The following is a 13,331-nucleotide window of genomic DNA, read 5'->3' on the forward strand; positions in this document are numbered from 1 at the left end:
GTGAAAAGGAAGAGATGCTACTGCCTGAATTGCCACTGGAATTAAGAAAGGGAGGATAAAATATATAACTGGGCCAGGGGCCACGCATCAGGCCAAAGTGGAACTGGCCTGGGAGCTGAGAATGGAAACAATGTGGCAGGTGGAGAAAGGAAAGAATCATAATAGCAGAAGTAATGACTGGGAACATGTGAGAATACAAAGGCGTCCAGACTCTTGTAACAGGTATTTGAGAGACGGAGTAGTTAGATAAACCCTATGTGAAACAGATCCATAAGTGAGCTACACAAGGTCACTGGCAAAGGACAAATCACACTCCGAACAGTTTCATAGTCTATTTAAGATCATGTGCTTTCATAAAGAACTTTTGTTTACTGTATTTTTCAGTCACCAGAAATGGTCTGTCTCTCCATCATGCTGAGTGCTACCCCTACCCGCCACTAGTATCTGTCACAATTTAAAAACAAAACATAACAGAATAGACTTGAGTCACTGGTAGACCTGTGCAGAATATCCAGATGTTACTGCATTGCCTTATTTTCATGATACAGAAAACTACAAGTTCTTCACCAACAAAAGACAAGGAGTTTGGGAGACCTCGATCTCTCGCTGAGATTCATGGTACTGTAAATAGGTGCTGCTGAAATTTGAAGTATTTTTAAAACAATAGTGGTAATAGTAATTAATGTATTTTGCATCCACTATTTTATCTAGGTTAGAAATAAACATATGAGTGATTTAAAAATACACCGTGATGGATTTTTAAACAAACTGAAGGAAACAATAGAAAATACTGAAGGAAATAATTCTCCATTGCAGAAGGCAATAGATATTTTCAATATCAAATCTCTATGATATTACCTGGCTGAATAGAAATATCAGGTTTATTTTTATAAGTTAGACATAGCTCTTTTTGTATCATGAGTGGCAGACACACAAATGATGTCAGTGTGTATGACTAATGGGTAAAAAATAAAGCGGATATTTTTATCTAGGCTCTGCAACATCCTATTAATACACCACACTGTATTTCGTTTAAGTTTTTACTTGAACCTGGCCCACACACAGCTTTCTCTGAACACTTCCAGTCCCAGATACTTTGATCTATTGTCATTCATGCATTTCTTAGCAAATGCTTACAATGACACACATTCATCTTCTAAAAGAAAATGATACCTCACTGCTAGATGCTTTATACTAAAGTAACTGGATGTATAATAAACAGACTTTGCACTTACATAGGATTCACAATCTGAAGATCAGAAAGTGCTTTGAAAGGTCAGTAAATAAGCAGTATAGTGCCATTATATAGAAGAAGAAACTGAGGTACAGAGTGGTAGAGAATTCCTCAAGGCCACAAAGTGGCAAAGTCAGGAATAGAATCCAGGTCTTCTATTTTCCAGTCACATTCGCCAATAAAAATCCATGCTGCCACCCTATCAAATTATTCAGAAAGGACAAACCAACTTTGGGGGAAATGTATCCCCCTCCAGCTTTCCCAACTGTTCTCATCTTATTCCTTTAATTTAATCTATACAAGTCACTCCCAGCCAATCTCACTCCTCAGCATGGTGTTCTATCTCTGTCTCTGAGTTAATTATCCTTACTCCCAACTTTCATTGTAGTTCTTATCATGGGATGCTAGGGTTTCAGGCAGAACTGAAAAATGTATCTTGCAGCACAGGTCCGAGGCACACAGTACATTCTGAAGACACTTTGATTATTGGAAGACCCAAGGAATTCTAAAGTAAATACTCTAATTTCAATATTTTACACAGAACACACCATAAAATCATGAAGTTACAGATTATGTTTCTCTCTATGTTTATCTTTTCTTATTTATCTTGATTTCAGATATATAAAAAGCATATACACTAAGTTTTATTTACCTCTTGCAAAAATAAAAAGTCACACACACAGATAAATTTAGGATGTATTATTTGCAAAGAAGTGTGAATGAACTGTTTGTGTGTTGAGTGACAGCTCTGTACAGCAGAAACTGCATTTAATTTTAGTTTTTTTTAATTTTAATTAAGTTTTATGGGTAAACTGTTATGCCATTGGTGGAAAATATGGCCTAATATTTTGTACACTGTCTGAAGCAGCTGGTCACTTTTTCAACTCAACAACAATAGTGTGGGGCGCATTCAGGTACAGAGAAAAACTATCTATTTTCTTTTGTTGGCTAAGCTTGTGAAGGTCTTACAGCCAGCTTGATATTTGTTTTTATGTATGCATGCATGCAGGTCACATGATAACTTCTTAACACCACATTGGATCAATTCCAAAATGTCAGGGAATGTTCTAGGCATCAAAGGACAGAATCATTTTGATTTTGCGGGAATTTGGAAAACTGAGAAGGGAAAAACAGGGGACAAATGGAGTCCCTTCTATCTGACTGGCACACAGCTACAGCTTCAAGTAATTCCTCCAAGCACCTCTGCAATGGTCTATAGATCAAACAACTGGTTGATGGCACCCATTAACATCTTCCAGCAGAGGGGCACCCCTCAGCTCATCTCTGCTCATCCTCCACTTCACCTTGAATGGTCTCTTAGAAAAGGCATTAACTACGTATGCTAAACCATCTGTTCCACCTTGTGGCTTGTAGCTGTGACACTGAGTACCTTTCCCAGACTCTGAAGAAGAGCTCTGTGTAGCTTAAAAGCTTGTCTCTTTCACCAACGGAAGTTGGTCCAGTAAAAGATATTACAGAGACAAGGTGGGTGAGGTAATCAATTTCCCAATAGTTTATCAGGCATAGGCCTGGCTGGATAGGAGTAATTAAACATGATGGACGCATCACTTCTTCAAAACAGAATTAGAGAGGTAATTAGGCTGAAAATGAAATGTTGGTGCTAAGATAAATAAATGGTTCAGTAAGCCAAAAGAAGATATCTGAGCTAAGTAAGGTAAGAGGAGGATCATCCAGGGAACCATTTACTTAAGAACAAGAGAAGGTAAGTTGGGAATGTAAAAATGAGGTAAAGAGCAAATCGTACATGGTCAGAGCATGCTGTATAGGGACTGGTTCCTATAAAATAACCAATCCAATAAAAAAAAAAAACCACATGATGCAGTGTATAGTAAAGGCAATGTAATGTGTAAATCTGTATATGGAAAAAGATTTTCTGAGTAACTTTGTACGTGTAGCATACCCTACAGCTACATCCTATGCTTGAATATGATCAACTCAGCATAGCTTTACTGTATGCCAGATAAGGGAACCTGAGTGATGAGACTGGAATCTGAGTTCTTGGGGAGCCAAGTGGAAGAGGTTTCAGGGGAACCCGAACAACATGATGACACCCTGAATGACTTATTACCCAGACAGAAAGAATTATAATGGGGGAGACTGAGAAGTAGTAATGGGAGGCATGAGCGGAGCCCATGCCACGGGGGTGGGAGAATGGAGGACCCTTAATGGGTGAGGAGAATATGGAGACACACAGAACCCCTAGTCGGAGGGAACGTTGGGGAAAAATCTGGTATGGGGGCATACTGAGCCCCTATCACAAAAGGGAATGGAGGGAAGTGGGAATGCGAGTGCACACAGAGCTACTGGAATGGGGGACACACAGAACCTCTAATAGGGTAGAGGTTGTAGGGAGCCTCTGAAAAAAGAGGAGGTGGGATGGGAGAGTAGTACACAGGTGGCTTGTGAGGGGGCGGAAATGGAGGGCTGCAAGGAGCCGCTGGTGTGTGAAATAATTTTGGCCTACACAAGTGTGCAAACTCCTAATGTTGTTCTGTCATTTTTCTTGCAACTTCATCATCTTGCAGTGAGAGGCTGAGAGAGAGTGTCTGGAGTCTGTCGATGTACATTTCATAGCAAGGGAAAATAGATAACAAGAATTTATATTGAGGAAAATCCATTACACCTGAAAGGCAGAGGCCCTGATACAAACTGTATACAGGTATCCTGAAAGCAGAATCTAACATCCATTGCCAAAACAATGGACATGCTATTCAAAGTTCACTCACCTTGGCTGGTCAGTATGGTTAATGCATATTGCAAACTGATCTTTTAAATGCTCAACTTAGAGCCATAAGCATGTGGCGAGAAACGGGTATTATTAGACTGAGTGGGAAAAAAATCACTTCATGGTGATCCAAGTCTTTCGTTTTCTCCAGACAATACAGCTGATCAATCACTTAACACTCTAGAGAGGAACACTAACACCTCAGAGCTGCCCTGGATCATGGGACTTGATAAGCACATGCAGATGAGACAGGAGGATTTCAGGTGAACAGCACATATCCAGAGAGAGAAAAAATACCTAATGCTTTGTCTACACTGGCAAGTGAAAGACAAAAGTTTTGTCATTCAGAGGTGTTAAAAAAAATCCCCCGGAAAGACAAAAGTTTTCTCAATGACAAGTGATGGTGTGAACAGCGTTTCAACAATGCTAACGCTGCTCTTTGGGGTTAGAAATTTTTTGTCTGCAGGAGAGCTCTCTCCTGCTGACAAACAGTGGCTACACTGTGCACCTTTTAGTGGCACAGCTGTAGCAGCACAGCCCTGTTGCTAAAAGCTGCGTAATGTAGCCATAGCCTAAGAGATATAAGATTTTCTCTATTTTACTATAACTAAAAAAAGCCTGATCCAGTACACTTCTTACAAGCTAAACAGCTAGATAGTCAGTCAAATTGTTTGTGCTCCACATTCATTTTATCTCAGTTTTTAACAAGGTCTTGCTTTGACATGATTATTTGGATTGGCAGAATATAAATTGAGTAATTTTATGCAGACAGCCCTGAGGAGACAAGAACCCCATGACCTTTAAGCAGAGACAGTGATGTTAAAGAGTTTCTGGAGCCCAAATCAAAGAGACAAAAAGGCGCATACAGAAGGCATATCATTTAGAACTGTGGTCAGGCTCACATAAGGGAAGAAGGCTAAAGATTAAGGAGAAAATCCAAGTTGTCAGGCCACAGGTAGCAGAAAGGTCTGTCTAAACTCACAGTGTCATGTGTCCCTTAGCCAATAGGAAAGCTCCAACAGTATTACTGACAGCCACCTTGATGAAAATTTTCTAAAATGTTAAGTTCTAACCACTTCCACTTCAAATTTTTGCTTCTGTTGAAAGCATTTAAACTTTTAATTGTGCTATTTCCCATGTATTTATGCTAAATAAAACGGTTACTCACTTCTCGTAGTTGTTTGTGTCCATTCCAATCAGGTGTGTGTGCATGTAGGTGCACATTGGCTGGAAGATTATTCCCCTAGCAGCATCTGTCGGGTCAGCCTCGGCGCCCCCTGAAGTCGCACCCTCATGGCGCCTAACATATAGCCCTGCCAACCCGCCACCCCTTCAGTTCCTTCTTGCCAGCTACTCTGACAGAGGGGTAGGATGGTGGGTATTGGAATGGACATGGACAACACATCTCAAAGAACAACAGTTACGAGAAGTAAGTAACCGTTTTTTCTTCTTCAACTGCTTGTTCATGTCTATTCCAAATCAGGTCACTCTCAAGCCAAATTCAGAAGATGAGGTCGGAGCTCTCCACTGATTGGATTACTCCTCTTCTGAAGGCCGCATCGTCTCTGGCCTGTCGGGTGATTGCATAGTGCGTGGCGAAGGAGTGCATGGACGACCACGTCGCCGCTCTGCAGATTTCCTGGGTGGGAACTTGAGCCAGGAACGCTGTCGAAGCCTGTGCCCTCATAGAGTGCGCTGTGATCGGAGGCGCAGGAACCCCTGCCAGGCTGTAGCACTCACTGATACAGGCAACGATACATGATGAAATGCGCTGGGCCAAAACTGGTTGACCTTTCATACTGTCCACCACTGCCACAAAGAGCTGGACTGACTTCCTGAATGGTTTTGTTCTCTCAATGTAGAAAGCCAGTGCTCTGCGGACATCCAGAATGTGGAGTCTCTGCTCCCTGTTGTTAGAATGAGGTTTAGAGTAGAAAACTGTGAGGAAAATGTCCTGGCTGATGTGGAACTGTGACACAACCTTCGGGAGGAAAAGAGGGTGGGGCCTGAGCTGACCCCTGTCCTTAAAGAACACAGTGTAGGGCGGCTCTAAAGTCAGATACTCTCCTGGCCGAGGTTATCATCACCAGGAATGTGACCATGTAAAAGAGTTAAAGCAGGGAGCATGTTGCTAAAGCCTCAGAGGAGTGTCCCATGAGTCTAGAGAGGACCAAGTTGAGGTCCCAGGCAGGAACCAGTTGGTGAACATGCGAACATACAGGTACAACCTGGATGGAATACCAAGATGGCAGCCAAGTGCACTCTTATAGAAGTCAATGAGAGATCCTCCAGTTGTAGAAGGTAGTCCAGAATGTGAAGCACTAAAGCTAGCATCGGGAGTGAGTCACACTGCGCCGACCAGATTGAAAATCTCTTCCATTTAGCAAGGTTTGTGGCCCTTGTCAAGGGTTTTCTACTGTCAAGAGGACCTGTCTAACCTGGTCTGAACAGGAACGCTCCGATGGATTCAACCATAGAACTTCCACGCTGTGAGATGGAGCAACTGCAGGTCTGAGTGTTGGAGATGTCTGTGATCCTGTGTGAGAAGACCAGGAAGAGCGGCAAGGTAATCTGCGCTCCCACAGACATGTCTAGGAGGGAAGTGTACCAGTGCTGACGGAACCAAGCCAGTGCTATCAGTATGACCTGAGCTCGATCTCTGCAGATGTTGAGCAGCACCTTGTGAACAAGTGGTATCAGCGGAAAGACATATAGGAGAGCCCCTCCCCAATGGAGGAGGAACGCATCTGCTGTGCAGCCCGGGCTGTGATTCTGGAAGAAGCAGAACTGCTGGCACTTCCTGTTGCATTGCGTGGCAAAGAGGTCGATCAGGGGAAATCCCCACCTCTGGAAGACTGAACATGCGATGTCCGGGCAAAGGGACCACTCATGGCTGCGGAACGACCTGCTGAGGTGGTCTGCCAGCTCTTTCTGAATCCCGGGGACGTATGACGCTTCCAGGTCGACTGAATGTTCTACACAGAAGTCTCATAGCATGAGGGCTTCCTGGCACAGGGATGAGGAGCATGCACCCCCATTTCCTGATATAGAACATTGCAGCCATATTGTCCGTCATGACTGATACACACTGTCTGGTTAGGTAAGGGCGGAATGTCTGACATGCTAGGCACACCGCTCTGAGCTCTCTGACATTGATGTGGAGGCGCAGATCTGCTTGCGACCAGAGGCCTTGAGTTCTGTGGTGTCCCAGATGAGCTTCCCAGCCCAAATCTGACATGTCCATCACCAACAACAGGAATGGCTGTGGGGCAGAGAAGGGGACCCCTGAGCACACCTGCTGGGCATCGGTCCACCACCAGAGCAAATCGAGGATAGCGCAAGGCTGGGTCACGATCCTGTCCAGTTGTCCTAGGCTGGTCAATAGACTGACGCTAGCCATGACTGTAGCGGCCAAAGCCTGAGTCTGGTGTGTTGTACTATGTACATACAGGCTGCCATGCGCCCTAGAAGTTTCAGGCAGTTTCTCATGGTCATGGTGGGAAACTGCGCGACTCCCTGGATCATGTCATTGAGGGCTTGAAACCTCATCTGTGGGAGGAATGCCCTGGCTTGGGTCGAGTCCAGTACTGCCCCTATCTGGATGGGGGACAGAGTCAATTTTGCTTCATTTAGGAGAAGACCCAAGTTCTCAAAGGTGGCTCTGATAAATGCGACCTGAGTTTCCACTTGTGTCCTGGAGCGGCCTTTGATCAACCAGTCGTCAAGGTACGGAAACACCTGTACATGGTATCGCCGCAGAAAGGCGGCGACAACTGCCATGCACTTGGTGAATACTCGAGGTGCTGCTGACAGGCCAAATGGGAGGACAGTAAATTGGTAGTAGGAACTATTGACCACAAACATGAGGAACTTCCTGTAGTTTTGAGCGATTGCGATGTGAAAATACATGTCCTTCAAGTCGAGGGCGGCATACCAGTCTGCTGAATCTAGTGAAGGGATGAGGGAGGCCAGGGAGACAATGCTCATGCAGGTCCAGGATAGGCTTGAGGCCGCCTTTGGCTTTCGGTAGTAGGAAATACCAGGAATAGAAGCCCTCGCCCCTGTGCTTCGGAGGCACCTCTTCCACCACCCCTAGTGATAGGAGTGACTGCACCTCCTGAATGAGCAGTCGCTTGTGAGAAGGGTCCCTGAAGAGGGACAGGAAAGGAGGGTGGAAGGATGGGAGGGCATAGAATTGGATGGAGTATCCCTTCTCTACCGTGTGAAGCACCCAATGGTTCGAGGTGACATGGGACCATGCATGGTAGAAAGGGGATAGTCAGGAGGAAAAGGTAAGGTGTGTTAGATCTAGTCCAAGATCTGGTGCACCATCCTCAACCACACCTTCAAAAGGCTTGTTTAGGACCAGAGGGTGATTTGGGCTTGCCAGAGTCCTGACTTGAGGAAGGGTGTAAACTCTTCCTGCCACTCCCTGTTCCTCCTCCAAGAACAGTCCTGGTGGCTCTGCTGCTGGAACCTTTGAGGAGGTTGTGGGTGGAAGTGTCTCTGCTGCATGGCAGGGGCGTACAGGCCCAAGGATTTGAGGGTGGCTCGGGAGTCTAAGGCTGTGCAGCTGCTAGTCTCTCTTTTCAGAAAACAGAGTCTTACCCTCAAACAGGAGGTCCTGAATGGTTTGCTGGACCTCGTAGGGTAACCCTGAGACTTGGAGACAAGCACTGTGCCTCATAGCTACCCCTGTTGCCATCACTCTAGTGGCAGCATCTGCAGTGTCTAATGCAGCCTGCAGGGAAGCCCAGGAGACTAGCTTCCCTTCCTCCACCAAGGCAGTAAACTCCGACCAGGAATCTGAAGCTCCAAAAACTTTGCCATTGCTGCACAGGTGTTATACGAGTACCTGCTCACAACGGCCTGTTGGTTAGCGATACGGAGCTGCAAACCGCATGTCGAGTAGACCTTTCTCCCCACAAGGTCAAGGCATTTAGCATCCTTGTTCTTTGGGGAGGATCCTTGAAAGCCCTGTCTCCCATGCTGGTTAGCTACAAGGACCACCATCGAGTCAAGTGCTCGAAACCTCTGGAGGGGACTCATACCACCACTCATTGAGCTTAGCAGTAGGTGGCAAGGATGCCAGCGTCTGCCACAGGTTCTTAGGTTGCGCTGGCAGCTGGCAGTGTCCACAGCCTTTATAAGTGGCAAGGCTATACATGAAGGTCTCGAGGGTGCTAGGATGTGCACCATGCAATCTGCCTCCTCTACCACCTCCTCGGCCTTGATGCCCAGACCCTTCCAGCCCTGCACAGCAATTGCTGTAGCACTTTATTGTCCTCTAACACAGGGGCTATGGCTGCCCCACCAATGCTTCATCCAGTGACAAAGAGGAAGAAGTGTGTGCCAGTAGTGGAAGCTCTTTACCATCTTCCCCAGAGAGGTCATGTGACTCCCAGGGCAATGTTGGAGGTAGTGGTGCTGTCAATGGTGTTGGGGCTGCGGATGTCGAAGCATGCATTGGTGCCACCGTCAGCCCTATGGCAGGGAGATACATCAGCACGCTCATAAGAGCCACCAGAAGCATAGGGCCTGCCACCTGCAGTGAGAGCAACATCGACAAAGGTGTAGGCGTGGGAGAAGAGTGCGTCAATGCCATGAAGGGCAGCGCCAAGGTCAGGTCTGAGCACAATGCTGGAGTTGATAATGGAGCCAGAGGCAGAAGCATTGGGACCATAGGTGTCAAGGGCAGATGCACAGCAGAAGGTGGCACGAAGGCAGCAGAGGCTATGGAAGATGTCGTAGAGCATGGACGCTGGGTTCCTCCACAGCCCTAGTGAAAAGCTCAGGAGGTCCAGAAGGGCCACTGACCCAGGTTCTGCCACTACGGAGGCCATGTCTGGGGCTCTCTTCTTTCTTTACCGGACTTCGACCTGTGACTTCTGCTCCAACACTGAAGATCACGGAGGAGCTGATACTCTGTGTCTTGAACATCAAGAGCTCAGGAAGCAGGTAGACCCTCTGTCCGAGCGGGTTGGCACTGAAGGACATGGCGAGGGGGAGCGTCTGACATCATAGCCAGCTTCTCCTTCCAATGCACCGGAGGATGCAGATCTGCCAGTGCTAAGAGTGACTCCCTGGCAGGCGAGAACGGTGCCATAGGATGGAGGAGGTCCCGAGCAGCTTGGTACACTTCCGGCATCAACAGGACTTGCAGCTGCTGTGTAGGCGCCGGTGATCAAGGCAGGGCCAGACTCGACTGCTCCTCTTGGGCAGGAGTCGACATGGCGCCAGCAGGGGATCCCGAGGAGAGGCTCGCCTGGGATTGCACATCCCGGGGCTTGGCCAGAGGAGAATGATCGTCTGGCTTCTTTTTCTTTTGAGGCACCTGTGAGTAGGAATGGTGCCTATTATCAGATAGGCCACGTGAGGAGCCATGTCGGTGCCAAGCATCTCGGGAAGAGTCCTTTCTCGATGCTAAGCTCACCAGCGGTGCCAGGACACTCCGCATTGAGGACTACACAGTAGGAGTTGGGTCTCCCGAGCCCAGGTCAGAATGGAGGCATAGAGCTGCCTCCATGAGGATCATCTTGAACCACTGTTTTCTTTCCTTAAGAGTTCTCGGACGGAACTCCCATCTTACAATGATCTTTCTGATCGGTCTCCCCCAGGCACTGTAGACACGATGAGTGCGGGTCACTCTTCAGCATGTGCTTGGCGCAGGCCACACAGTTTTTGAAACCCAGAGACCGCAGCATACCACAGCTCTGGGAACCGGGGGGAGGGTCAACAAACTCTAAATTAAGACTCTAATAACACTAATGACTAACTATATACAACCATATAAAGAATGAACTTGCTGAGCAAGAGCTAAGGGAAGCTCCAGCCACCGTTACTGGCGGTAAGGAGGAACTGAAGGGGCTGCGGGTCGGCAGTGCTATATATTAGGTGCCATGAGGGTGCGACTCCAGGAGGCACCCAGGCCAGCCCAACGGATGCTGCTAGGGGAAAAATCTTCCGGTCAACTTGCATGTGCACACACTTGATTTGAATGGACATGAACAAGCACTCGAAGAAAAACCTGATTTATGCTCCCCAGTATTTCCATCATCTTTAATAATCAGAAAAAGAAAGAAATGCTACACTAATTACTTTATTAAGATCAAATATTCATTATCATTTTATGGGGAGAGGGTTGGGGTGCACTCTAAATGTCCTGAGGTTTCTCTGTTTTAAGCCACAAAGGATCAGGAGACCATGGCCCAAAAGGCTGTTTGGCAGGTGGGGATAGCTGAAGTGCATTGTCCTCAGGTACTCCTCACACCCCACACAGACACCTTAAAATGTCCTTTCCTAATATGCCCCTTGTGCTGTTGGCCATTGGGAATGCCCCCATGCCAGAGTATCTCTAGTAGGAGATTTGGAGGCTGTATCCACTCCCTTTGCCCTAAAACGAAAGGGATTACGGTAGAACCTCAGAGTTACAGATACCTTGGGAATGGAGGATGTCTGTAACTCTGAAATGTTCCATCACACTAAAGAGAAGGTTACTGACTTCAGCCATGGGGGGCAAAGCAGGAGATTGGGGCTGAAGCCACAGGGCAGGGGGAGGCTGAACCACTCACAGGGAAAAAATAGTGGGTGCTCAGCATCCACTGGCAACCCCATGCGTCAGCTCCTCCCTCTGTCCCCAGCGCCTCCCGCCCGCCAGCGGGCCTCGCGGATCAGCTCCTCCCCCACCCTCCCAGTGCTTGCGGCGATCAGCTGTTCAGCGGCATACAGGAGGTGCTGAGGGGGAGGGGAAGGATCAGGGACATGAAGAGATGGGGGTGGGTGGAATGTGGGCGGGAAGGGGGATTAGGGAAAAAAGGGGGCTAGCACCCCCGGGAAAATCCCAAATTAGGCCCCTCCATCCATAGCTCTGATGTTCTTATCTTTGAGATTCTACTGTAGAATGATACAGAGAATCTGCCCCATGTCTCAATGATTAATGGTTAATAATCTTAGAGGTGGGGGAATCAAACATTATAGATCAGCTAAAATGATCATGTAGCGAGCCCAGGTCAGAATGGAGGCATAGAGCTGCCTCCATGAGGATCATCTTGAACCACTGTTTTCTTTTAGGGGCCCCCTTCCTTGCGGGGCCCCCTCCGACCGGAGGGGGCCCCGCAAGGAAGGGGGCCCCTAAAAGTGGCAAAAAAAATGTAAGGTATAACTAGGTAAGTGACATTTATTGACGCTATTGCACAATCCATGTCGGTTTTACTGACAAAACCGTGAAGTCATTATGATACATCATAATGCTATTGGCTACATCAGTTGTCTGTCGGTCAGTTTCGAATTTTAGTTGGACCCATTCAAATGTGTATTTGTGTTCATAATGGCGGTCGGTGGATAAATGTTATTATTTAGTTGTTTAGTTTTTTATCGTTTCTGCACTGTAAGGGGCCCCGGACATATGTTCGGAGGGGGCCACGTTCTTTGTTGCTATGACCCTGCATGTAGATAAGTACTACTGACAACCTACACTGTGATGCAAGTTTTTATCTGTGAGCCAGATGGGAAAGGTGTGTGTGTTTCCTGCCCTTCTACCCACATTTTAACCTCTACCAACTTCACCAATCTGGCACTATACTACTGTCCAGGAGGGCAAGAACAATGGCGTCAATGCAGCCCTTCATTTCCACAAACTGGGCATGTCACATCTGGGATGCATCTGCTGTTCTGAAAAGTAACACTAAGACTATGTCTACACTGCCCTGCAGTTCAGACTACGGGGCTGCAAACAACAGTGCACACCAAAGTGCTGTTCTGTAGCTTCCCTGTGGACACTGCAGATGCGAACTGAAGGGTTACTAGTCTCATAAACATTCTCCTCTTCTAGGAACCTTTAAGTTTGCGCCCGCAGTGTCCACACAGGGTAACTTACAGCAAATCACTTTGGTGCGCACGGCTGTTCACAGCCCTGCAGTCTGAACTGCAGGGCAGTGTAGACATAACCTAAGTTAGATCCTGACTTGCAACATGTTCTTTGCTTTCAAGCAAACTAGTAGCCATTAATTTCCCTTTTACCTTAGAAGGTATTTCCCTCCTCTACCCCAGCACAATTTAAAGTGCCCCTCTCCTCCCTCATGTCATGTAGAACAGCCAGAAAAAATATGTCACATGACTCAGTATATCCTCCTTCCAGAGACTCAGAGAGACAAAGGAAAAAGCCTCTGGGAACTGCAGCCCATGCTGGGCAAGGGAATTGCTTTGTTTTTGTGTTACACACTTTTTGTTTAAACCAATAAATTGTGCCCTGATGTAAGGTGTGAATCAGACTCAGGCACAGCATTCCTTCCTTCCTGGGTTGATGAGATAGCCCACCATCTTACAACATCCTTAAAGCTCAATATTTGCCCC

The 13,331-nt window shown here is 46.9% G+C and overlaps 1 protein-coding gene across 6 annotated transcripts in view; it reads right to left on the reverse strand.

Annotated features, from left to right (window-relative positions):
* SHANK2 (SH3 and multiple ankyrin repeat domains 2) overlaps nucleotides 1–13,331 on the reverse strand; it is a 698,629-nt gene that overhangs the window by 359,902 nt on the left and 325,396 nt on the right. The window lies entirely within an intron of this gene.

This window comes from Gopherus flavomarginatus, chromosome 5, assembly GCF_025201925.1.
Source record: "Gopherus flavomarginatus isolate rGopFla2 chromosome 5, rGopFla2.mat.asm, whole genome shotgun sequence".
Lineage (NCBI taxonomy): Eukaryota > Metazoa > Chordata > Testudines > Testudinidae > Gopherus > Gopherus flavomarginatus.